Here is a 27,649-nt window from a genome sequence, read left to right as displayed (position 1 = left end):
TCCTGCCCTGGTCTAGCCCTCACACAAGGCAGCCTGGGCTGACAGCAAGACTGAGTCCTCATGAGGCAGGACCACCCAAATCAGGTACTCCCAAGTTCTTACCAACAAGAACTGTGACATAATAGATATTTATTCTTTTGTCACTAAGTGGTGGGGTAATTTCTTAAGGCATAAATACATCGTCTAGGCATTATCCATTAAATGTCCTAAATAATTTCTTCCAGCCATTAAGAAACTCCTAGAGTTGTAAACAGCAGTTAAGGTAACCAAGCTCTTAGCATGACCATGTCCAGATGGGGCAGGTTTCATGGCAAGGTTTGATGTTGTGTGCATTCAAACATGAAGGCTATTTCCAGTAACATAGCAAGTCCTAGGTCATGCTATAGATTTCCTTGGGAGGCATCCCAAGAAAAAGGGCTGTTCTAGGCACTGGCAGGAGCCAAGATAGAAGGAGGCAGTACAACCAGATTCCACAGGGGGCCAAGTAGGGTCAGTTTAACTATTTATTCTTTTTTTTTTTTTTTAATGTTCAGTTAGCCAGTGTATAGTACATCATTAGTTTTTGATGTAGTGTTCAATGATTCATTAGTTGCATATAACACCCAGTGCTCATCACAATATGTGCCCTCCTTAATCATTTCTAAACTTGCTTTTGATGTGGGGCATGGAGTCCAGCATCAGCCACCAGTCCATGGCCCACATTAGCCTCACAGTGGCCAGGGCACCCCACATGCCTACCAGGGGAACCCAGTTTTTGGGCCCAAAAATATGCATGGAAGAATATGGCAAGGAAGAAGTCAAACTCTCTCTTCTCACATGATATGATACTCTATATGGAAAACCCAAAAGACTCTACCTCCAAACTACTAGAACTCATACAGCAATTCAGTAATGTGGCAGGATACAAAAATCAATGTACAGAAATCAGTTGCTTTCTTATATACTAACAATGAAAAAATAGAAAGGAAAATTACAGAATCGATTTCATTTAGTATAGCATAAAGAATGATAAGATACCTGTGAATAAACCTAACCAAAGAGGTAAAGGATCTGTACTCGAAGAACTACAGAACACTCATGAAAGAAATTGAAGAAGACACAAAAAGATGGAAGAGCATTCCATGCTCATGGATCAGAAGAATAAACATTGTTAAAATGTCCATACTGCCCAGAGCCATCTATACTTTCAATGCCATCCTGATCAAAATTCCACCAGCATTTTTCAAAGAGCTGGAACAAACAATTCTAAAATTTGTATGGAACCAGAAGAGACCCTGAATTGCAAAAGGAAATGTAGAAAAGGAAAAACAAAACTGGGGGCATCACACTGCCTAATTTCAAGCTTTGCTACAAAGCTGTGATCACCAAGACAGCATGGTACTGGCACAAAAACAGACATAAAGACCAGTGGAACAGAGTAGAGAGCCCAGATACGGACCCTCAACTCTATGGTCAAACAATCTTCGACAAAGCAGGGAAAAATATACAGTGGAAAAAAGACAGTCTCTTCAATAAATGGTGCTGGGAAAATTGGGCAGCTATGTGTAGAAGAATGAAACTGGACCATTCTCCTACACCACACACAAAGATAAACTCAAAATGGATAATAAACCTCAATGTGAGGCAGGAATCTATCAAAATCCTAGAGGAGAACACAGGCAGTAACCTCTTCAACATCGGCCATAGCAACTTCTTTCAAGACATGTCTCCAAAGGCAAAGGAAAACAAAGCTAAAATGATCTTCTGGGACTTCATCAAGATCAAAATCTTCAGCGTGAGTCATTTTTATAAGTTCACGTACTTGTCCCTAGCTCTCTCCTCACAACTGTCTTCTAGAAAATCTATGGTTCCTAAGCTTGAGGACAGACTGTAGACAGTCTTTTGTAAGCCAAGTGTTCTTTCTGGAACCTGACTCAATGAAGATAAAAGAGACACTGGGTATCAGAGGCAGCTGGAAATCCAGGATAGTTATAAAACTTAATATTAGGGGCTGCCTGAGTGGCTCAGTGGGTTAAGCCTCTGCCTTCAGCTCAGGTCATGATCTCAGGGTCCTGGGATTGAGTCCCGCATCGGGCTCTCTGCTAGGCAGGGAACCTGCTTCCTCCTCCCTCTCTCTCTTTCTCTCTCTCTGCTTGCCTCTCTGCCTACTTGTGATCTCTGTCAAATAAATAAAATCTTAAAAAAAAACCCTTAATATTAGAAAAATTTACATTTGTACATTATGCAGTTAGAAATATGATACATTAATGCATCCTGCATAATCATCCCTGCATAATCATTTTTCTAAAATTTACATATATTCTCATTTGGCCAGAAAGCTATTTTCAGTTCGAAATATTTGGAGTGCCAATAGGTTAACCATTTATTAACTTAATAATTAATAGTATTGTAATGATTGTCATTTCAATTACTTAGGTACAGAAACCAAAATTGTCCTTTCTGAAATAAAAATGGGGCATAGTATAGGTTGCTCAGCCTACAAAGTCACTGCATAATTAATTTTTTTCATATATTCTGGAATACTATTTTGTAAATAGTATTTTGCCTGGAATATTGAAATTCTTAAGGAGAAACTTTTTGTTTTCATTCTACATTAATTTACCTTATCCTTTTGTTGTTTTTAAACAGTTTTCATTTCATTATGTCATGTTAGTCACCATAGAGTACATCATTAATTTTTTTTTTCATTGTTTGTGTATAACACCCAGTGCTCCATGCAATACATGCCCTCCTTCATACCCATTACTGGGCCAACCCATCCCCCCATCCTCCTCCCCTCTGAAACCCTGATTGTTTCCCATAGCCCATAGTCTCTCATGGTTCTTCTCCTCTGATTCCCGCCCCTTCATTTTTCCCTTTCTCCTTTCTCCTAATGTCCGCCATGCTATTCTTATGTTCCACACATAAGTGAAACCACGTAATTGTCTTTCTCTGCTTGACTTATTTTACTTAGTGTAATCCCCTCCAGTTCCATACCTGTTGATGCAAATGGTAGGTATTCATACTTTGATAGCTGTTTTAAAAAGCTCTGTGATACAATTTGAAATTCTGATGACTACCTGAACAAATCTAAGGATAGGAACAGCAAAATAAGAACATAAAGAAAGTGGAAGAGCTTCAGGCACAATAGTATATAATGATATTTGGAATAGAGTTATTCTTTGGTTGGAAACAGCCATAATCTCCATGGTTATCTCATTGAAAAATGGCAACTACCTCTTACAGAAACACAGATATCTTACTGAAGCTCAACATACGTTTTTTTTGTTTTGTTTTGTTTTTTTTGTTTGTTTGTTTGTTTTTAATTTCTTTATTTGACAGACAGAGATCACAAGTAGGCAGAGAGCAGGCAGAGAGAGAGGAGGAAGCAGGCTCCCCACAGAGCAGAGAGCCCGATGCAGGGCTCGATCCCAGGATCCTGGGATCATGACCTGAGCCGAAGGCAGAGGCTCTAACCCACTGAGCCACCCAGGTGCCCCTCAACATACGGTTTTAACTCTTCCTGTATCTTTTATCTTTCTGAATTTGCTACCACCATTCATTCTCAGTTCCTCTAGTCCAGACCTGGTGTCAGATCTCACCAATTGTATTATTCAGAATCTTTCCTGTTCACCCACTTTTCCCCCTTTCTGATTGATTTCAAATTCATGGCCAGCCTCATCTAATCTCAGAAATAGCTTCTCAGCTTTTCTCTTGTCTCTCAATTTGCCTCTTTCCAGCCCTCTCCAAAGTCAACAGATTTGGTGTGTTCTAAATTCTAAAGTGTTAATTGATCATCTACCCTCCTACTGAAAAATTCTTCTGTGGCTCCCCAAGGATCTCAATATAAAATCCAAACTTTTCTGCAAGACAAATAAAGCACATTTCTGGGAGCTGTAGGATGGAGCACCATACTCTGGGGACCTAGGAAGAATATTGTCCACCTGTACATCTAGTAATAAGGCAGGCAGACCTTGGTATGGGCTGAAGAACCAGTAGAATCAGTAAGTTTTAAATCTCTTTGTCTTGCCTAATGCTCTAGCTAGAACTTTTGGTACTGTATCCAGTAAGGGTTGTCAGAGTAAACACTCTTGTCCTGTTCATGATCGTAGAGAAAAAGCTTTCAATTTTTACTGTTGCAGGTGAAATGATCTATATAGAAGATGCTACAGACTCAACCAAAAAATGTGTTGAAACAAGAAGTTCAGTGAAGTTGCAGAGTGTAAAATCAACATATGGAAATCAGTTGTCTTTCTATACAGTAACAACAAAACATCTGAAAAAGAAAAGAGAAAACTGACTCATTTACAATAGCATCAAAACAGTAAACATTTAGGAACATAACCAAGGAAGTGAATGATCTATACAATAAAAGCCACAAGACCTGATGAAGAAAACAAGGATGACACCAAAATAGAAAGGTATCTCATGTTCATGAATTTGAAGAATACTGTTATACTACCTAAAGCCATCTATGGATTCAACATAATCCCTATGAGAATTCCAATGACATTATTCACAGAAAAGAAAAAAACAATCCTAAAATGTGTATGGAACCACAAAAGACCCCTAATAGTCAAGGTAATCATGAGGGGAAAAAATAACAAAGTCAGAGGTGTCTCATTTCCTGGCTTTAAGCTATACTACAAAGCTTTATTAATTAAATTTTATTTAATCAATTTAGTTTTTATTAATTTAATAATCTAATTTAATGTTTTATTAATTAAAATTCATTTTATGGTACTAGCATAAAAATAAATACACAGACCAATGGAACAGAATACAGAAATATTTGCCAACTGATATTTGACAAGGGAGCCAAAACACTCAATGGGTAGAGAGTAGTCTCTTCTGCAAATGGTGCCAGGAAAACTAGATAACTATATGTAGAAAAACACAACTGGACCTCTCTCTTACATCACTCACAAAGATTAACTCAAAATGAATTAAAGATGAAATGTTAAGACCTGATACCCTAAAACTCCCAGAAAAAAACCATAGGGAAGAATTTCTTTGAGATTGGTCTTGGCAATAAATATTTACATGTAACATCAAAAGCACAAGCAACAGAAGCAGAAATCAACAAATGTGATCATATCAAACTAAAAAGCTTCTGCACAGCAAAAGAAACAACCAAAAAACAAAATAGACAACCTATGGAATGGGAAAAAATATTTGCAACCATCTATCAGATAAAGCATTAATGTTGAAGATGCATAAAGAATTCAGAGTTTGATAACAAAAATCAACAATCTTATTTTTAAAAAATGGGCAGAGGAACTAAATAGACATTTTTCTAAAGAACTCATCCAAATGGCCAAGAGGTACATAAAAAGATACTCAATATCATTAATGATCAGATATGCAAGTGAAGCCCACCATGAGCTATTACCTCACACCTGTTAGAATGGCTATCACCAAGATGATAAAAGGTATTAGGTGGGAGTGAAGATGTGGAGAAAAGGGAAGCACTGTGCACTGTTGCTGGGACTATGAACTGGTGCAGCCACTATGAAAAACAGTATGGGAGGTTCTCAGAAAATTAAATATAGGACTACCATATGATCCATCAATTCCACTTCTGGGCTTATATCCACAGGAAATGAAAATAGGATCTTGAAGAAATATCTATAGTCCCATGTTCCTTGTAGCATATACACAACAGTCAAGATGTGGAAACAACTTAAATGTCCGTCAATGGGTGAATGGATAAAGATGATGCAGGACATATATATCTATATATAGACAAATATTTCAGTCATGAGAAAGAAGAAAGTCCTGGCATTTATGACAACATGGGTGGACCTTGAGGGCATTATGCTAAGTGACATCAGTAAGAAAAAGAAATCCTGTATGGTATCACTTACATGTGAAATCTAAGAAAGTTAAACACATTAAAACAGAGTGGAAATGGTGGTTATTAGGGGCAAGGGGGTGGGAGAATCAGGGAGATTTTGGTAAGTGTGCAAACTTGCAATGAGTAGGTAAGTCCTGTTTATCTAACGCCCAACATAATGATTATGGTCAGTACCACTGTATTATAAACTTTAAAGTTTCTAAGAGACCAGATCTTAATTGATCCTACCACAGAAATGATATTATGTGACATAATAAAGGTGTTAGCTGATGCTACAGTGATAATCATGTTACAATATATAAAGATGTCAAATGAACACATTGTAAGACTTAAACTTACACAATGTATATGTCAATTCTATTTCAAAAATAAATTAAAAAAAAAAGCAGCATCAACAACAGAATAAGGACATTTTCTCTCAAGACTAATCGTGACCTGGGGAGGAGGAAGACAGGGATTTTTTCCTCAATTTTTGTTTTGCCCTAACACTAACACATAATATTCATAAGAGATTAAAAAGGTTCAGAAATCTATGTTATAGACAGTAAATATGAACAAAATAGATTTCCTTCAGAATTTTTGCAGGCTTTGTTCTATTGTTATTTAGTTTCCATTTTTTTTTTTTTTTTGCTTGTTGAGAAGTCTGAGATCATTTTGATTTCTGATCCTTTGTTGAATAGTGAGGATGATGACGTTTAAAAGCAAAGGATGAAGATTTCTGAAGGTAATTTACAAAGAGTTTCAAGCTTGTATTGAACAATGGTAGTATTAAGTGATCCCTTTGAAAGAAAGTGAGTTTCAAAGTGATTACTTTGAAAGAAACAACACTCAGTGGAGTGTTGGATGGATAAACCATAATTCAGTGTATTTCCTCCTCTCCCTTCAATGTCCTTAGGCCCACTGATGATTGCCTAAGCTACAATAACAAGAAAATATGAAGAAGGAGGTTTGGAGCCATGCTGTGACATTTATCAGAAGCTCGAAAAGAACTGAATTTGTGAACTAAGACCTACAAATGTATTTCTGATTTTTTTTACAAATGTACTTTTTTATCATCTCCTGCATATATCATTACATTTTTCAAGCCCAGATCAAATGCTACATATTTGCTTATTTTTCAGATAGCACCTACTAAGTACCGAAGAATCTTCCTGATACAGATGTTCCAACAGAAAATAGGATATAAGTACTCTCCATCCTCACGGAACTTCCTTTATATGAATTTCTCCAACGGCACCATTATTACATGTTTGTCATTTGTGAACATTTCAGTCCACTAGATGGTGACTTGTTTGATGCTAGCTTCATTTTACCATTTCTTGTTCTTTCCCTATGGCACTTATCTCAGTGCTTAGCAGTTATAAATGGTCAATCAGTGCATGTTGAATCAATGAATGAATGGCTTCCCAGCATGCTTTGTTAGAGTAATCCAACTATCTTCTCTCCTACTAAATTGGTAGAGACAAACTTAATAATTATGTCCTGGCGTCATATTAAGAAGTTGGCACTAAAGAAACCATTAAAATGGAATGACATTACAAGATTAGCATTAAAATTCTTTCCTTGGAATTCTAGAATATACTTTATGGCTTAATATTAGTGAATTGTGTTAGTGCAAAAAGGTTATAAATGCAGAATAATGTATTTATCCAAAAGGTTTAATATCTATTTAGAATACATTATCACGACCAGGTAAGAATATCAGTTTAGAATATTGCTGTAGAGAAAGTTCTTAAAATGCTCTAAATTTATCTTTATAATTGATGATGTCTAGATGAGGGAAAGCTTTAAAATCATGTCCTACTTTGATCTATTTCACAAAGTGTTTTTCATCTTTTGTGGTAACAAAGTGTAAAGGTAAGCATTTTGAAGAATTGAAAGTTATGTCCTCACACTTAGGGCACTAAGGAAAATTACAGAAAATCTGCTGATACTGGGCCTTACCCAGGTACATTCTCTTCCATGAAGTTATTAAAGAAGTTTATTCGCCTTTCTTTAGCCTTCTTTTGTTCAATATATCTTACCCAATAACTGTATTTTCATCTTTTGTATCCGAAACTATATTATTTTGGGATAAGGTATTTTAGTTAATTTATCAGGAGTGAGATCTTGAAAATAAACTTTCAGTCACCCAGCAGGTCCCCTCATTGGTTTCCCATAGTGGGTATTTAATTGAACTCTTAAGCTGAACTCAAGTGTTATGAAATTTCTAAGGGATGGGGCCAAGAGAAGAGGCATTGTTGCAGGTTCATGATTTCCTAGAATTTGGAGTAGTATCAGTCTGTTATCTATGCTAAAGACACACTGCTCCTCACATGCTTAACTACCTCACTCTTTCTTCCTGGATTTGAGGTGTTCATATTAGAACAAGACAATTACCGGGTCACAGATACCACTTAGCTGCCAATTTGCCAGACTCTTATCTGAAGGGAAAGCTGAGGCTGTTGGAGCTGGAAAAGGCTTTATTTGATTTTTCCATTAAGAAATGCATCAAATACAGAAAGACTTAGAAAATTCCTCCATATCACCTGATATAGTCTGCCACCAGATATGCCAGTCCTGGTAAACCCTCTATTTCTCAGGATTCACTCATGATTTTGCCCACCATTTTATTAAGGGTTCCTGCAAATTCAGGAAAGCTGAAACTGGACTTTGATAAACCATGGCTGTCCTTTTCTGAGAGCTTCATCTAATAAACAGTTCCCTCTCCTTTTCCAGCTAGGTTTCAACTTGCTACTCAGCTTCCCAAAACAAAACAATCTAAAAGCTATGCTGTATTTGTTGCTTGTAAACAAGCATGGGCTTCTTTTGGTTTTTAATGGAAGACCAAAGCAGAAAAAAAAGGAGCTCCCTGAAAAGAACTGTGAAGGGTCTGAGATTTTACCCTACTTGCAAGCTAACAAGTTAGCCTGATCCAATTTCACCAATGCTAGCAGAAGACATGAGACTCTTGAATCAGAGACAAAGGACAGTTTATTACTCACAACAGCAGTAGCCATCAGCTATCAGCATTTTCCTCAGTTGGTTTTAAGAGATTCAATTCTATCAAGAGATGCAAAGAGGAGCAAATGGCAGAAACCCATATAGTAGGTTGTGTTATAGGAGAAGAACAGTGAGATTAAGAGACCTGCATCTTTATTAACAGTAAGCATGTCTGAAATTTGTTTCAGGGGGAAGCACTATTTTTATATTCTAAGGCTTTATGCTGTTGAAATATCCTCTAATAGATAAGTCTAGAATATAGAACAATGAGTATTTTTCTGGCACAATATGCAGAAACATAACAGACCTACAGAGGACTTTTGACATTCCTATAGCTGACATGCTGATCTAAATGTTCCTCCTTCCCTCCTCTTCTCCTTTCTCTGCTAATTTCATCACATTCTTAATTCATAGATTCAAAATCTTCTCTTACCCTTCTGATAAGAGATTTCCTTCTTCCTAGAAGTTTTTGTTTCCTCAAAGTTAGCTTTTTTTCATGTATTATTTTGTGCTATCTATGGTCTTTATCCTCCATGCTGGGAACTCTCCTTGGCTGCATACTAATATTAAGACGAGGAGAATAAATAGTGTACTGAAAGCTTTGAACACATGGGTAGCACTTGTTGACTGGATTTAACTTGTAGGTGATTTCATTGAGCCATCTAGAAGGAACACTTGAAGTCAATTTCTTCCAACCTTCTGCTTAGATGATAAAGAACTGGCTTTCAGGATTTTGGGAATCCAATGGTGGAAGTATCATGGGATTCTTAGCATTTATGTATGCTATAACAGTCTCCTTGTTTAAGTGAAGTACTTCTCAAATCACACTTCTCTAATTACAAATAAGATTGAGAATGCTTCCTTGTATTTCATGGCAGTGGGTTCATATTTTTTTGCCCATTTTCCTATCACATTGTTTGCCTTTTTCTTTTTAAAAGTATGTGCTCTTGTTTCTAATCTTATGCCATTTGCATGTGTGATGAGTATTTCCCCCAAGATTATAGGTTTTCTTGTCCTTGCCAAGTTTCTGCCTCTGTTGAGAATTTTCTTCAATTTATAGCCTTTCCTGACTCTTAGCTTTTTGTCATGTGTTCTTTGTTCCAATACTCCACCAGTGTGAGTCAAAACCTAGTCCTCAGCATTATCCCTATCCCCTCTGCTTTTCCTAGGTTCTGTGTTCCTGGAGGTCAACATGGTGTCCTTCTTTTTTGGATCCCATTTCCAGGGGATTTTTAAAAACTGTCTTCCACGTTTTTCCAGGGATTTAAAAAGACTATTTTATCCATTTTTTTTCTTGCATTTTTTGGATGTTTTATAGTCCGAGTGCAAAGTAATCCCTACTGCATCTTGTTGTCAGAAATATAAGTCTGTACTGAATTTATTTTTATTTTTCTAAACATTCTACCCATGTTGATTGGATTTTTATAGAAATATATTTTTTGGTAGCCAGGATTTTGAAATATAGAATTGAGTTTCTGCACTGGGTTTGATAGAATTTTTAAAATTTGTAGACAGAGGAATGCCTTAACTATTTTTATGCCTAATTTTAAGAGAATCTACACATCTTTTTAGTATGGTTGAGTTCATAAACCTAGATCTTTAATGTTTTAGTTATTGGGTAATCTTGATAAAGGTGGTCAGTAAAATTAGTTCTAAGCAAACATACTTTTTTTTACAATAATATTCTATCTAATGTTTTCTATGACAAATGTTCTTAGCCTGATGGTTATAAATTGACTGTCATTGGAAATATTAAAACAATCCTTTTCATATTGTGGAGAAGCACTTTTCTTTTCCAAGAAAACAGCCTAAGACAGAAGCTCAAATTTTACTTAATGTTTATGGCAATTGGTATGTACAGGTTTCTAACCTTTTCCTTACCTAACAAGATGGAGTAACAGCCTGGTATGTCTTCTCAAAGCCCTATGTCACATTTTTTATTTTTTCAAAAGATTCACCATTAAAGCTCCTTGCACAGTAGTTTAATTTTCTATCCATGACTGATTTAAAGAATTTTAGGCTTAGAGTTACATATTTCTATAAGAGAAATAGGGACATTAAACATTTTTTTAAAAGAATTCCTTTCTGACAGAAGAAGCCCACACAAGTTAAGGCAACTCGAAGTAAAACCGTTAATGTAGAAATAAGCCTGAATGATAAAAGCTCTGAAAAATTACAAGATCAATATAGTCATTTATACATATCTTACCTCCATTGCTTTTAGACATTCATCTCAGTGAGTTATTAAAAGCAAAGTTATCATAATTCCAAAATCTTATTTATATTTGTTATATTTGACAAGTAGGATGGCATTTTCATATAATAAATAATTTTTCTCTAAAACTGGAGAAATTTACCCCCAACAATGGTCCCCAAGTTCCTTCAGTTGTCTACAAATGATCTAATGCATAAGGGCACACATACGTTTAGTGTGTTCTTCCACTGCTATATACTTAACACAGTGCTTGGTGCAAATCATGGAAATTAATGGCAGTGGGCTGAAGGATAGAAAAGACATACTCTTTTGTAATTCAAAAATCCTCATCCTGTAAAGATGTGGTATATACATATATATACAATGGACTATTACTCAGCCACAAAAAAGAAGGGAATCTTGCTATTTGTAACAATATGAATATACCTAGAGAGTATAATGCTAAATGAAGTCAGTCAGCCATCAAAAGACAACTAGGATAAGATTTCAGTCATGGAATTTAAGATACAAGATGAATAAAGAAAAAAAAAGATAAAAAACACCAGTTAAATACAGAGGACAAATAAGGGGTTGCCAGAGGGGAGATGGGTGAGGGGATAAGGGGATTAAGAATACACTTTTCTTGATGCGCACTGAGAAATGAATGGAATTGTTAAGTGATTATATTGTGCATCTGAAACTAGTGTAACACCTTATGTTAATTACACTTCAATAAAAAATTGTGTCCCATTGAGGCAACAATAGAAACAAATGAAATAAAATAGACTAGTGGGTGGTTCTTAAATATTACTGTGCAGAGAAGTCATCCACCATGTGTGCAATGCAGATTCCTGGGCCCCTGCCACCAGAGATTCAGTACATTTGGTTGAAAGTCTTGGAATATGCAGTTTTGAAAATGCTCCAGGTAATTCATTTTGAGGAAGACGACAGTCGGAGCTTATAGCCAGGTACTCAATAAAGGTTATGTCAGGCCAAATATCTGCCCGGGAAGATTTCAAGGAAGAGGTGGGGTGGCTCCTGAAACATGATGTGGTTTTTATGTGTGGAAAGGAGAGAGGAGTCTTTCACGTGAAAAAGGTCACGAGGTGAGACCTGCGGGTGAGGACGGGAAGGGTTCAGAGGAGAGACTGTTGTAAGGCACAGTGGCCTCGGTGGGATGTACTGAGAAGACTGGAAAGGTCAATGTTCAATAAATACTTGTTGGATCTCACTCTTGGATTCTACATAAAATTTCTGGCTACCACAAAGAGATAAGATTTGAAGAAGGAAAGCAATTAGGCCCTAATAACCTCAGTGGTGACAGCTTCATCATCTGCAGGTTCAAAGGACTAAGTGAACTTTTTTTCTTCTCCATTTCAGTCTCTACTAAAAACCATAATCTCTCTCCTTGTCCCTGTGCCTTGTTTATGGAAGTGTGTACTTCTTCTATTGCTGTAACTTGTGGGTTCATTTAGTCTTATTAGACTCTTAGATTATTAGTCTTACCAGATTCCAGATTTTTGAGAGAAGGTCCTTAACATATTCATATTTCTGGTTTTTTTCCCCAGTACTGGATTATATAATGCCATGCACAGAAGCGGTGTTCAAAATATCTGTTTAAAGAATCAGTTGATGATGTCACTATATTGATGAGTATAATGTTATGTGCCAGACTTTGCATATAGGTACTTTGTATACAACACTGCACTTAGTTTTTGTAAATCAAGTAAATCAAATACAAGTGAGACATTGTCAATCACATGTTGCAGGAAAGGACACTGAGGCTTGGAAAATCAAGCATATGTCCATTTTCACATAGCTACTGGAGGACAGAGGTAGAAATAGATGTAGGACTAAAATTTATGACTCAAAAGATGTACTCCATCACTGCTGGATAGAACAAGAATGAAAGAGTGAATGTATGGAGAGTGTAAGAATAAGTAATTAATCATAAGTGGGAGAATAAATGAGATTTTAATCACATAAGATGTGCAATCTGCTTATTCTAGAAGTGGAAGGAAAGTAAGCAAGGGATACTACAGTTCTGAGCTCTGTGGGAGAGGGTAGCGTCTGTTGGCAAGGGGAGCATAGACTCTACAGTTAGAAGCTTGAGTGCAGGTTGGGGCCTGCTGGACGTTTTATACCTGAGTTGATAGGGAGGGGGACCCAACTGTTGACAAACAGTATTGTGGGACAAGGTAAAAAGAGGGGGAAAAACAATACAAAACCAAGTCCTTGATTAAGAGTTGGTCTAGGGTAATAAGCTCCCAAAAGACTGGAGACAAAAAACAATAACAACAAAACAAAACAAAACAAAAAAAACCCCTCAAACCAAAACAAAACCCACCAGTGCTCAGGTTCCATGCCCAGGTCCCATCTGCTGAAATTCTGATTATATCGATCTTGGGTGAATCCCCAACATTGTTAAATGTTACATTTAAATATGCAGCCAGGGTTAGAAATCACTGTCCTAGGATTTTTTTTTTAAATATTTATTTATTTGACAGACAGAGATCACAAGTAGGCAGAGAGGCAGGCAGAGAAAGAGGGAAGCAGGCTCCCCTCCGAGCAGAGAGCCTGATGTGGGGCTCGATCCCAGAATCCTGAGATCATGACCTGAGTTGAAGGCAGAGGCTTTGACCCACTGAGCCACCCAGGTGCCCCACTGTCCTAGGATTTCATTTCATTTCCTAAACACTAGGGTTTGATGTCACTGATTTCACAGTTCTGCCTTCCACAGTTGTCCTTCACAGTAAGAAATTATCACTCTGAGGTTACTGGTCTCCTACTATTGAATAAACAATATGATTACCACCAAGGAACTGCTTTGTTCTCATTAGATGGGAGCCATCTCCTTCTGAGCAAGTCCTGCATCCTAAGTGGTTTTGCTTCTGGGGCCAAAGTATGCAGTCACTGTCATCAGACCAGCTTAACAAAATTAATGAAAATGTGATTAAGCAAGTTTCCCTCAGCTGTGCCATTGGAAGCATCCTTATAATTTTTTAAGATAATAAAGGGAAGATAACAATTAAGAAAATGATTTGTTAAATAGCAGTTTTGCTTTTTCAATTAAACTCAAATTATATCTCTAATGAAGTGGATCATTAGTGATGATTTCAAATTATAAATCAATACTTGAGGGATACAGCATGGGCTTTTACATTGGAGATCTATCTGACTTTACAGTGGTAGATGGATAACTTTGGGAAGGACAGGTGAAGTTTGAGTTTCCTTATTTATAAGACGAGGATCATCGGGGCAATGGTGTGCTGGTAAATGCGTAATCATGGGCTCCAGGGAAGGAAGGCTGATTTGTGCCATTTGCCAATTTCTAATGTGTAAATACTTCTATCATGGTTTCAAGTTACCAGTGGAACTGGCTCACAAATTTCCTGGAAATTTAACAATGGGCTCTCATGAATAACACTGAGATATTATAAGATAAAATAACACTAAGCTATTTTATCTTGAAGAAGATAAAATGAAGTCATATGTAAAATATCTAGCTTAGTGCTTGGCCCCGACTTTCTCAATATATAGTGTTTCCTAATTTTAAAGTTTACGAAAATTTCAAATATTATATTGAAGATATGATCATTGCTAGCCATTGGAAAAACAAGATTATTTTACCTATGGCCAAAAAATGTAATATCGTTTTGTTAACCTGAGCCTGAAATACATTTATGTCCTTCCAAGCTGGGTTAGTCCTCGACTCGCTATGTCTCTCTCATTAGGAGTCCTGGAAAAATCTACATTTGGATATTTGAGAATTATTAGATCTGTAGGAAGATTTGACTCCCATGTATTTATTAAGCACATTTTGAGTGTTCAGCACTGTGCCATATATATATATATATATGTATATATATATATATACATATATATATATATAATTCTGTCAGTTACTTCTTTAAAAGGCAAGATTTGAGGATTTTAGTCTTCTATTGTCTTTAACATCTTCCCACTCTTTTTTTTTTTTTTAATTTTATTTTTTTTAACATCTTCCCACTCTTCTCAATGCCCTTCTCTCCATTCTTGGAAGATAGGGCCTTGTCTCCTCCCCACTTTCCATAACAGCCACTCCTTCTAAGTCTTGTTTCCCATTCAGGGACACCACTAGAAAATAATGTCATATCTGAGCCAAGAGGATGAGGATGGGAGAGCTTCATGGGAAGCCAGATGACGGCCAGTATCCCAGATAAGGCCAAAGTTGTATATTATCTTGAGTTTGGCAAAGCAATGGCACCAGTGAAGGTCATTCAAAGCTCTTCCCTATCAAGGTGCCCAAGTTCCCCCCTATCTCCTGAGCCCTAAGCACAGGGTGGCATAGTCATCCCCTTTACTTTCTTCCTTGTGTTGGTCTCTTACTTTGGGTTTATATTTTATGTGTTTTTAACACATAATCTGCATCAGCTGGGACTGTTATCAAGGCCTGAATAGCCTGCGTGATCTAGACCCTGTCTGCGGCTCCAATAATAACACTAACTTGCATTTATCAAGTGCTCACTATAAACTAGGCATTGCTCGGATTCAACTCACTTAGGTGATTCTGAAAATAAACCTGTGTGGTATGAATTCTGCTTTCCAGATGAGGAAACTGAGGCCTTGCTTTAAATCCCTTGTTTGTGGTCAAATAAGTTCCAAGTGGCAGGAGTGGGATTTAAACAATGGTGAGCAGGTGGGGGGCTTCTTTCTGAAAGGACATGCTGTAAGGTCAGGCAGAGTTCTGAGCAAGGCCAGACCTGCCATCTAAAGGGGACAGAGAGAGTAGTCCTCCCATGGGGAGGGGTGTCAGGGAAGGGTCAGGGACAGGCAGAGGTGGACCTGTTTATGTCACAGAACAGAAGGCAGAGTACAACAGTGAACCAAAAGCTGTGCACTTGTCTCTCCACTGTTACCCATTTCAAAATTGACTTTTTAGCTGAAACACACACAGAGAAAATGCTCAAGTCCTAAGTGCCCAGCTCAATGAACTTTCTCAATAGAAACAGATTCATGTAACCTGGCCCCACCCAGATTTAAAAAAAAAAAAATGGTGAGCCTGGTGGTGGGTATTGTGGAGGACACGTATTGCATGGAGCACTGGGTGGGGTGCCTAAATAATGAATCTTGGAACACTGAAAAAGTAAAATAAAATTTTTAAAAATGGTTGATAACCAGTACCCCATTAGGCCCCTTAAACTCCTTTTCATTCATCTTCCTTAAAGGCGGCCCTCAATCTGACGTTTCTCACTAGAGTTTCTTCTGGTTTTCAACTTGACATATATGATTTAGAATCATATACATTGATTCTTCCTGGTCTGCCTTACATTTCTCAGCGCTTTGTTTCTGAGATTCATCCTTGTTTATACAGCACTAGTGAATTTGTTCCCATTACTGTGTGTACTACGCTATGCTTAAACAGATCCTGATTTACTTGGCGGCTCTATTGCGTTTTGGACTGCTATGAATTGTGCTAAGGACTTTCCTGTACATATATTTGGTGCCCACATTCATGCCATTGGCTGTATTCAGAGCAGTGGGAATGCTGGGCCATCTGATACACAGAGGTCCGGCTTCAGTAGATAATGCCAGCAATTTTCAAAAGTGGCTCTACCGAATTATACCGCCACCAGCACTAGACAAGAGTTCCAGGTGGAGCACGGTGGCTTTAATTCTTTTGTCATTCTGTTGGGTATGTTTTGGTATTTAATGGTGGTATTAATTTGGACTTCCCTCATAAGTAAGGGCATTGAGTCCCATTCGTGTTTGTCCATTTGCTTATCCACTTGTGGGAAGTGGCTCTTGAAGCTTTTGTCCATTTAATTGAACTTTCCTTTCCTATTGATTTGCAGGAATTTTGAACATGGATCTCAGTCTATTTTGCAAGAATGTAATATAAATCTATATAGATATAGAGCTAGATCTAGATTGATCTAGATCTAGCTCTAGATCTATATCCAAATACACTTTCTTTATATCCAAAGCTAAGAATAGTACTTAATACTTTGTAAGCTGTTGAAAAAACAGCTACTTCTTATTTAGCAGTTTGGTCCCAGACTTGCTTCTTCCACTGACGTGGCAGTCCTGTACTAATGGTGACATGATCCTTATTCTAGTAAAGGGCTCACTTTTCCTCCCTCCCTTCCCTTTTCCCCTCCCCCTCTACCCCTACCTCCCTTTATTCCTTCTTTCATCCCCACTCGTTCTTCCTTCCCACAACAGTTTATATTTATGCAATAACTTCATACTGAGTCTCATTTAGAGAGTCTCATTTTTTCCTCAGTCTCGACTTCCCAACCTCTTCTCGGAGAACACTGTATAAACAGCTGGGACTCAAGTTTATGTAAATAACCATACTGGAATTACCTTATGATGTTGCTTTCTGGGCACTATTTTTCATGAGAGTCATTTAAAACTCCTTTTAAAATCCATTTGAGAGACACAAACTACCAAATATATGCTCACTGCAGAATTTCAAATGGATTATATAATATAAAAACACCTACAAAATACAGAGTAACAAATAATGCTGCCCTTTCTATGTAGGGGGGTGGTTAGTAATGCACACGTGATATGTCAACATTTAGAGCTGCACAAAAGATAAATGCTTTCATTACAAAACCATTCTCTGGATTACAAAGGAATTCACAAATAATTCACATAATGCTCCTTTGTACCTCTAAGTTCTTTTTGCTCATTCTGTTTCATTTGTTTTTTTATATAGTAAGCTCCCCAACTATGCTTAAAACATAATTTTATTTACAGAAAATGCTTTGTACATCAACTTTATAGCAAAGCACTGCATCAAACAATTTCTCTCTGTAGAGAGAGAACACTTCTCAGACATCCCTGGGAGGGAGCTTCCTTTAAGTGCTTTTTCTCAGTTGCAGCAAACAGATTTCCACTGATCACTCCATAATGCCAACTCCGGTGTCATACAACGTTGGCAAAATGGCAGAGGGTGGTCATGCAAGCCAAACAATTCTGCTGTCCCTTCTAAGGCTGAATTCATGTATTTTTACTGAATTCCAATTTAACGGGGGGAAAATGAACTATATTTGAAATGAAAATTATGGTTTAATGCTCAATTCACTTATAGAAATGACCTGAGGTAAAAGCTGAAGTTATCTTCCTAATTTTAAACCTCACATTATGGTAGAGAATACAGAAGGAATACAGAGTCACTTGGATTACTGAATGCCAGTGAGAATATGCAATTCATTTGGTGAGTTTTGCTCCATAGGAGAACAGAGAAATGGTGTGGTAGGTGGAGGGGACTATGGAGTCAAGAAATGATTATTTAGGGGCACGTGGGTGGCTCAGTGGGTTAAGCCTCTGCCTTCGGCTCAGGTCCTGATTCCAGGACCCTGGGATCGGTCACCACATCGGGCTCTCTGCTCAGCAGGGAGACTGCTTCCCTTCCTCTCTCTCTGCCTGCCTCTCTGCCTATTTGTGATCTCTGTCTGTCAAACAAATAAATTTTAAAAAATGATTATTTAAAAAAAAAAGATTTATTTATTTTAGAGAGGCCGGGGGATGGGTAGTAGGAGAGGGAGAGAATCCTCAAACAGACCCCCCACTGAATGCAGAGCGCAATGTGGGGGGCTCGATCCTACGACCCTGAGATCATAACCTGAGCCAAAACCAAGAGGCAGATGCTTAACCAACTGAGCCACCTGGATGCCCCAAGAAATGACTATTTTAAGATGGAAGGGAGAACAGCATATTTGTGTTGATGGGAATGATCTGGTAAAGAGGGAGAATTTGATGCTGTAGAAGAGAGAGGAGGGAGGATGTCGAGTCACATCCTCAAATGGTGAGAGGAAATGGAACCCTCTGTGCAGGGGAGCAGCTGGCCTTACAAAGGGGCACAGAACACGTGTTGTCTAAGGAATGAATGACTTGGCACATAAGGACTTATTTTCAGTTTTATATTTAGTATTAAATAGGACCTCAACGTGGTCTAGTGAATAAAAGCAGAGGCTTGGAGACCAAGAGTCCCTGAAATGTCTTGCCCATTAAATTCCTTGGGCTCTTTTTGACATAGTTTATGCATCTGCCAAGTAGACCTAATAATAGTACTTCCCTCAGTGTTGTTGACTCTATTAAACTGACAAAATAGGTGAGTTGCCTTGCAAAGTGCCTGAGTTACCATAGGGAGCCCAGATGGTAACAGCTAGTATTAAAACTATGGTTGTCCTGGAGCAGCAGCCCCAGACCCCAGAGCTGGGTCTCCAGAGAGAGTGCCTCGCAACGCCCACGCATACCCTGAGAACAGCAGAATTCTCTCTCCCTTCTCTGGCAGTTCTCGCTGCCTGTGGAGCAGAATGCACATTCTTTGTGCCAACATCACAGGCATGTACTTCCCTCAAAATTCTGAAGGAGAAGGTCAGGGGTGATTTCTCCTCCTTTTGGAGCTTTCCCCAGAGTGGAGCAAATTCCCTGACTGAGGTAAACTGCCAGAGATCCCACGGGGTAAAAAGGGGCAGGAAGGGGAAGGAGATTTACTCTGCTACAGAGATAAGCAAGACTGTCCTGAGCACATGCTCAATGCATAGTTTCTACCCGTCCTGAGGAACCTGAAAGCCCATGCAAAGCACGGTGTAAACCTGAAAGTTAATTAACAATATTAACAAAGAGAGGCTAGATTTTTGTCTGTTAGTATAATTAAGAAAATATTTACAATTTGCCAAAGTGTATGTATTAGCCTGTCGATCAATATTCCTTATCGATGGTTGTTAGAGACTTTATTTTGACAGACTGTGTGTAGTTACACCCAAAACACTAATTGAGCTGTGACTAACACTTCATTGCTGATAATTTTGGTTGCTTTAGGGGCAATATTAGGAAAAAAACAAATTATGTAGTTCTAAGTCTGTGTTGAGGAAGTTATTAAGTATGTATTTCGGGAAAATACCAATGATAAAAGGGAACCCAGGATAAGATAGCCAGAGGGAAGAGAAAACTATGGCCTTTCTTGATTTAAAAAATAAAACAGCACATGTAGAAGTCAATGAGAATGAAAAGACCTCACAAAATTTCCATGACAACATCCCAAGGGCTATAGTCCTGTAATATAATTAAGAGTATGTTAAACATATATTGTTGGCTATAATCACAAGAAATGTATCATTTCTGGTTTGATACTAACTGTAGTGTCTGCCAGCTGATGATAATGTCCCTTAAATCAGTAACCATGAATAGTGCCTTGCAAATTATAAATATTCCCCAATACTTAAGTTTCATGTCTTAAGTTTATCAGAGGGTCCTCTTAAGTCAACATTTTCACACAGTTAATGTCATAACCAAATCCTAGGATTCTCTTCAACTAATTAACTTTTTAATATTTAACCTACCATTATGAATTTTTTATTATCCTTTTCCGGGTTTGGTCTTTAGCTATGGTAAACTGTGCTGATTCTTTTCTATGTTCACTATCACATGATGACATGTAAAGAAAATATCTAAAGATAATTTTCAAAGCTGAAGAACTTTTACTTACTAATAAGTATTACATGTTTGGTACTTGTCAAGGTATCAGAGGTTGGCCAATTCTTGAAGGATCAAGGGAATAGCCATAAACTGTAATGTGGCATTGTTGATGGGCTTCTAATGTCCCCCCAACCTAGTTCCTGCATTGGCTCCTAGACAACATCAAGACGTGGCATGACATTGTCAGATCTCCTTCTAGACTCAATGAATAAACATGTGGTTATCTGTGCAGAGTCAGAGGTTTTCATGTATGTTATTTAGTCCGCTTCACCACCGCATAATCTCAGTATAATTATCTCCATTTTAATGAGTTAACAACTGAAGACACAGGCTCAGAGAACCTAAGTGAATGGCTTGCCCACAAAACTGGAAAAACTTGGGTATACACCACAATTTTCTCACAGATCCAGTGTTCACAGTGTTCAGTCACTTTAGTAACAAGATTTACTTTCCATTCTTGTGGGATAATACCTGCCAATGCTTCATATTTCTTGTCCTACTTTTGGCTGGCTGGCTGGCTTGCTTGCTTCCTTCCCTCTTTCCTTCCATTCAATAAATATATACTGAGGACCTACTAGGTTCTAAGGCACTCTCCTATCCACTAGGGATATACTGATAAGTAAGCGAGACATGGTTCTTGCCCTCATGGAGTGTCTGTTCCAGTGAGTATCAGATACCAAACCAGGAAATGCCACATGAGATGAGTCTTTCCAAGACCTTGGAGGAGGGAGTGAGATTCTATAACGGTGGGAGGCCTGGCTCAGGTCATCTTTGAGATGCAATTGAAAGGCTTACATCATGACTCCATCTTGCAGTGGTACCACATTTGCAGAAACATCAGCTTGGCTTCTACAAATCACTAAAAATTAAAGTTTTAATGCAGCTTATTGACAAAGTGCCAAAGAAAAAATTTCTACAGGTCATATGAGTAAGTTTTACTAATCACATACTGTGTATGATATATAACATTCATAGGTAGAAATGACTAATGACCCTATTTTATAAATAAGGACACTGAGCCACAGGGAGATTAAATAATCACCAAAGGTCACATAGCTAGTAAGTAATGGAATTTGGATATAAACCCAAATACTATGACCCTTAACCACTATTGTTGTACCCTTAACCACTATGTTGTATTACTGCTTAGAAAGCAACATTTCTTAAAAATCTCTTCTCTGTTCTTTCCTCCCTCTACCCTTTGCAACCCCAAATTATTCCCCAAACATACCCACCTTGTTCTCCCAACTTTCTTTTAAAGGAGATCAATTTATTGTCTTTGGCTTTTTTCTCTCCTGTCAACCGACCTGTTATTCCTGTTGCCACAGAAAGTAAGGATCTAGGATCTGTAACTAAGAGAGAGTCCCTGCCTTAGAAGGTGTGTATGTGTGTGCATGTGTGTATGTATTTATGTGTGTGTGTGTTTGTGTGTGTGTGTGTACGCATATATGTGAATTGTATGTAGCCAAATGTATTCTCTTCTGAACATGAAGAAGAGGACATTTTGGTCTTTTCACTGGCAAATGCTTTATAATTTCATCTTATTGATCACTGACAGAGAAGAGCTGAAAGTATTAGGCAGGCCAGGAGTAAGAAGACTGAACCATCAGAGGAAAAGCACGTTTCAAGGACCTGAGAGCAGAGGAGGAGCAAGGGAGGAATTAAAATCTGCCCAGTGTGGCAGGCGCAGGGGAGCCAGAAAGGTAAGCAATAGCCAGATTGTGAAGACCCTTACAAGCTTTGGAATTGATTTTAGACTGTCTCTTCTGCACGTGGTGTGGAGAATCCAGCTAAGAGACTATTGTAGAAATTAAAGCCTAAGTGATAGTGGGGAGCAAGGGGGGCAACATTTAGGTAACTAGAAAGAATGCGTGACTGATTGGATATAGATTATGTGGGAGACTGAGGCGTTGAGGGTGACTCTTCAATTAAAGTCTACAGGACAGGGGAAGCCAGTTGATAAGACATGGGAGAACAGCAGCAGGAATTGTTTTTCTTGGTTTTGTATGCAGTTTGCATCGAATCAGTTTAGCTTAGTTGGAATTATATTTGTCAGACTCCACTTCCCTGGAGTTCAAAATTTGAGACCCCAAGAGTTACTCTGCTTGAGATTTGGAAAGCAGAAGTGAAGCAGCGGCCATTCTTTTAATGCAGGAAGATCGATGTGGGAGCACCAGTGGCTATTTTGGCTCACTAATGTTGTGACATATCTACAGGTAACCCTTGTGAGCATGGGTGCAGCCACCGTGCTTGCTTCAACTCCACTTCCTGCTGGATCATGCTTTTGCCTGACTCCTGGATGTGGGTGGCTCCATGATGCAGGGTGCCAGTTTCTACTATAGGACACTTGCACTGTGCAAGCTGGAGTCTTGGAAGCAATGAGAGACCAGTATGGGTTCAATTTATTCTTGGTGGGTTCCAGCTTATCTTTGGGTATTTCAGTTTCCCTCGCTCTCCCCTCATTCACATCCATCTTTCCTTCCTGCTGACCTCAGTCTCAGTGCAAAAACAACAGCTTCACACAGATGGCTTAACCAGTTCCTACAACTGCATCAACTGGGTTTGCTATCATAAATACCTTATTATCTGTCACGTCTAGTGGTTCTGTGTCTGTGATTGAACTCTGATTGATACATGGTGTTAGAGGAAAATTCATTGAGTTTGATCCATACTGAAATTTGAAGGCACTGTGAGATAGCCAAAGAGATGCCCAAAAGGGAGCTAGATATTCAGGTCTGGGAATCAAAGATGATAGGAATTCAGAAATCATTATCATATAGATAATAATGGAGGCTGTGGTAAATCAATATTATATCTGTTATTAAATCAATATTATATCCTGACAAAGAGCTTCAAAAACCCTTGGGATTTCTTAAATGATAGGCTCTCTAACCATGTGACCCATGGTCCACCTCTAGATAGCTTCAGGACTGAGGCTGGTCACCAGAAAGATCAACCACACAATTACAGTTCAAACTTTGGGCTAGTCCAAAAACATCCAAAGAGGGGAGAAGGGCGAGGGACTAAGTTTTAATCACATGGTCAATGATTTAATCAATTATTCCTACATAATGAAAACTAATGAAATTCCCAAGAAGCACCAAGCGTAGTGGCACTTCCTGGTTGGTGAACATACTGATGTCCCAGGAGGGTTATACACCGTGAATCCATGGGGAAAGGGCATGGAAGCTCTGCATCCAATACTATTCCAGAACTTGCCTTATTGTGATTTTAAGTATTGTGTTTCCCCAAGTTTTCAGAGGACTCTAGCAAATTGTAAAAACTGAGGGGGAAACCTAAACTTTGTATCCAAGCCAGTCAAAAGTGCAGGGGGCCTGGGGTCACCTAAAACATGATGCTGGCATCTGAAGTAAGTACGGTCTTATGGGGAACAATGACCTTCAACCTGTGATGTGCAGTCTGGGTAGTCAGGGTCATAATGGAGTTGTAGTAAACCCTGTTGGGGTGGAAATGGAACAGAGGCCATGGACATGACTGCTGTAGTGAGAAAACATTCAGGAAGACTATTCAAACCCCCAGGACTGAATAACCTTCTCTGTGAAAAGCCGTGGTTCTTCCTTGCTAACTCTGAGGCTCTTCTGGAAGGGCCTGGGGTGGGAGGAGTCAGCACCGCAGTGGTCTGCTGCCTTGGTGGATTTTCTGCAGGCTGGGTGCCTTCTGTGCTGTAACTCCAACACTGTACTTATTTTGGTCCCTGCTTCGCAGGTGCTTCATTTCTATTTGTGAAGGTGCATAAACTGCAGGTTATTTATTTACTTTTCATTTTGTTCTTCCACATCCAGTTTGCTCCTGGCATGAACAGCCTGCCCTCTGTGCTTGGCGGGGGAGGGGGAGTGGATTGTGGGAATGTGGCAGATGACAGATCCGTTGGTGGGGGCCATGAATCATATTACTTATTGAAATTCTGCCTCACAAAACAGCTTTTCTGAGCAAATGTAGAATGCATTTTCTCAGTTAATTAAGCCAAATGCATAGTGAGCAGTTTGTAGGCTTTCCTGGAGTCATCTGGGGCTTGTGCTCAGCCCTTGAATCTGGGGAAGTTATCCATGAATAATTTAGTATCTTGGAATGTTACCTGAGAACGAAGACTCTGGGCTACTAATTAGCCACCCAGAGCCAAGAAGTTTTTCATGTTCTTCTTGTTATTTTCAGAAAAGCATAATCTTGCAAGACAATTTCCCTGAGGAATAAACACCTTTAGCCACATTTGATGATATTCCATGTGGGTTTTCAGATGTAAGTGGCTGAGAAGCAAGAGATATTTAGATGCGAAATGGACTACAACATGGAAAATTTAAAGAAGTATCTATGTGGGAATGTTAGCATTCTGAAAGATTTTGGCAGTCAGAAGAGAGGCTAATCCCATAGGTTAAAGGAGAGGCTCATGGATGAGTCTTACTCTGTCAGTGAATGTTTAATGAATAAATGAAAAAAATACTAATCTGAACTTTTCTCTTAACAGATGGCACTGCACATCCTAGTGTTTGGTTGACCTTACGTTGGATGCCCTGCAACGTCTGTGATGGGACAGTTTAACAAAGAGTGTGGCAGCACCAGGACTGATTTAAGTATCTCAACTTTTGGCCAAAGATGGGTTTACATTGTGATTAGGTCAAAGTTATGGGAGAATGATACTTCTCAAGAGAATAGACAATGTTGGAGTTTCTTTGGAAAATGCAGCTTTCAAACTACATCCAGGAGCATCCAGACTCCCTCAAGGAGATGGGATTAGGTGCATACTTGTGGTCTTACAGACGACCATGACTGATTACAAGCTGGCCCACCAAGAGAAGAGCTGGGTCAACTCAAACTTATTCCTACCCCTGGAAAAAGAACTCAAGGAACTTCTGGTTCCAAGTCTGGAGCAGAACTCTTGCTGATTGGCAGATCCAGAAGCTTCCAGAGAGGAATGCTTTGAGGGAGTATAAGAGAACCTCTTGGTCAAAATATACACCTTCCATATCAACTTTCATAGCATCTAGAATTCCCCCATTACAAATCTACCTCTATTAGATCTGAAGACAGTTCTGAGGTTCTAAGGAGTATCTGAGGAGTATTTTGTGCCCAGAGCAGATAATATATGAAGTAATATTTTATGGGAAGTGTCTGTCCTTAACAGCTAGCTCTTAGGAAAATTACAGAAATTGATTATTGGCTAAGTGCCTAGGGGGAGGAAAGGAAGAGAAGGAGGTAGTTGAAAAAAATCAAGGAAAAAAAAAATCATCCCAATATAAGAAAACTTAACTCCCAAAGGAGAACTTTTGTACCTGGCATTGGGTATAGGCATATGCATAGTCCAAAATGCCCTATTGGGAAGGCAGGCCCTTTCTGCCGAAATTATTTGATAAGTGACATAGCCTTTTGTCAAATTCTGCTTTGGGACAGGTCTTTAAGATCTTTAGATCAGGACCAATGGGAAACAAGGGCATATGTATTCTGTCACATATGGGGTAAGTCTTTAGGTAGGTATTTCAGTTTACAGAAAGGCAATGAAAGCTAAGAGAACAAGTTAGCTCTCAGTAAAATAGGAAGGTGGAATTAAAGCACTCCCCAGTATATGCGAGTTTTGTACCTTGCATAATAGTTGTTTACCTCTAAGAGGCACATGGAACTGCCAGGGACATCTGTGTATATTTTGTATTTATTCCCCCTGAAGATACATATCGTTGTCTCTTAACTAAAAAAAGGACTGTTCCCTGTGAGATGGGGAAGGCATAGTTGGAAATTGGGCTCTTGGGGATGGAAGGGCCAACAAAGCTAGCGAGTTCTTTAAGGGGCAGGGACTGCCATCCCTCTTCTTGTAGATAGGGAGTCAGGGAAAGCGGACATACCAGGGGATAAGAAGAGAATTCTCTGAAGGGTGATGGATTTTGCCTAAAGAGGGAAAATTATTTTGTAATTCTACTCTTTCTACCTCAATCAACAGCCACACCATTTTTTCTTGAGTCAAATGTGAAATTTAAAAGCAATGATTTTTTTTGACTATTGGTATTTGAGTAGGCTATAGGTTAAAAAAAAATCTTTCCCCCCATTTCAGAAGCAATTTTGACCTTTATAATTACAAGCAACACTTATCTATGCTTGAAAATACAGAAAAGTACCCAGGAAATAAAGATCACCCATACTCCCATCACACAACATCTTGATGTTTATATTTTAAACTTTTTTGTATACATTCTTTAAAAAGTTATGCAATTATGCTGCATATCCTATTTTGGGATTTGTTCCTTTCACTTAATTTATCATGCACTGTATATTTTACCACATCATTAAATGTTTTTCTAAGTAATGTTTAACAACTGCATAGCATTTTAACGCATGCAAGTATCAGTATTTATTTAACTCTTCCCCTACTGGATAGTTAGATTTCCCTTTTATAACAATGTGAAATTTCATTAGTTTTAAATAGGTATACAAACTGCATATGCATTTTAAAACAAATTTTTAATCTCTTCTTCCTAAGACTTTAACCCATTAAACATTTAAAATGTCTCCTGTCTGTTGCCTGGGCAGAGGACAGAAACCTTCCTTGGTTGTCTTACAAATTCAAGAGGGATTCCCAGACAGTGTTCAGGAAGGAGATGGGGGGAAAGGGGTGAATGTGTAGGGTGGGGAGTGGAGATGGTTCTCATCAGCAGTTTGCCGTGAAATTAAATCCTAGGCCACAAATATTTAAAAGGCAAAGTTAGGAGTTTGAATTTCAAGGTTTGTATGTTTGACAAGTGGGACAGAGTTGATAGCAAATATGAGTTATTTAGGACAGAATTAACTAACACGTTGAGGTTGAAGGTGAGTTGAATAAACCTTCTTTTTGTTCCCAGCTTTACAGAGATATAACTGACATATAACATATATAAATTTAAGGTGCATGATGTAATGTCTTGATACACAAATACATTGCAAAATGTTTACCACAATATTAGTACATTTATTCATCTCACATAATTATTATTTTGTTGTTATTGTTAGAGTGAGAACATTAAAGCTCTACTCCCATAGCAATTTGCAAATACAGAAATACCTATTGCTACCTATAGTCACCATGTGCAAGATAGATGCCCAGAATTTATTCATCTCATAACAAAATTCTGTACCATTTGCCCAACCTCTCCCCACTTCCCCTGACCCTGTAGCTCCTGGCA

This window comes from Mustela erminea, chromosome 11, assembly GCF_009829155.1.
Source record: "Mustela erminea isolate mMusErm1 chromosome 11, mMusErm1.Pri, whole genome shotgun sequence".
Lineage (NCBI taxonomy): Eukaryota > Metazoa > Chordata > Mammalia > Carnivora > Mustelidae > Mustela > Mustela erminea.
The sequence above is the reverse complement of the archived record's forward strand: the minus strand, read 5'-3'. Positions refer to the sequence as shown.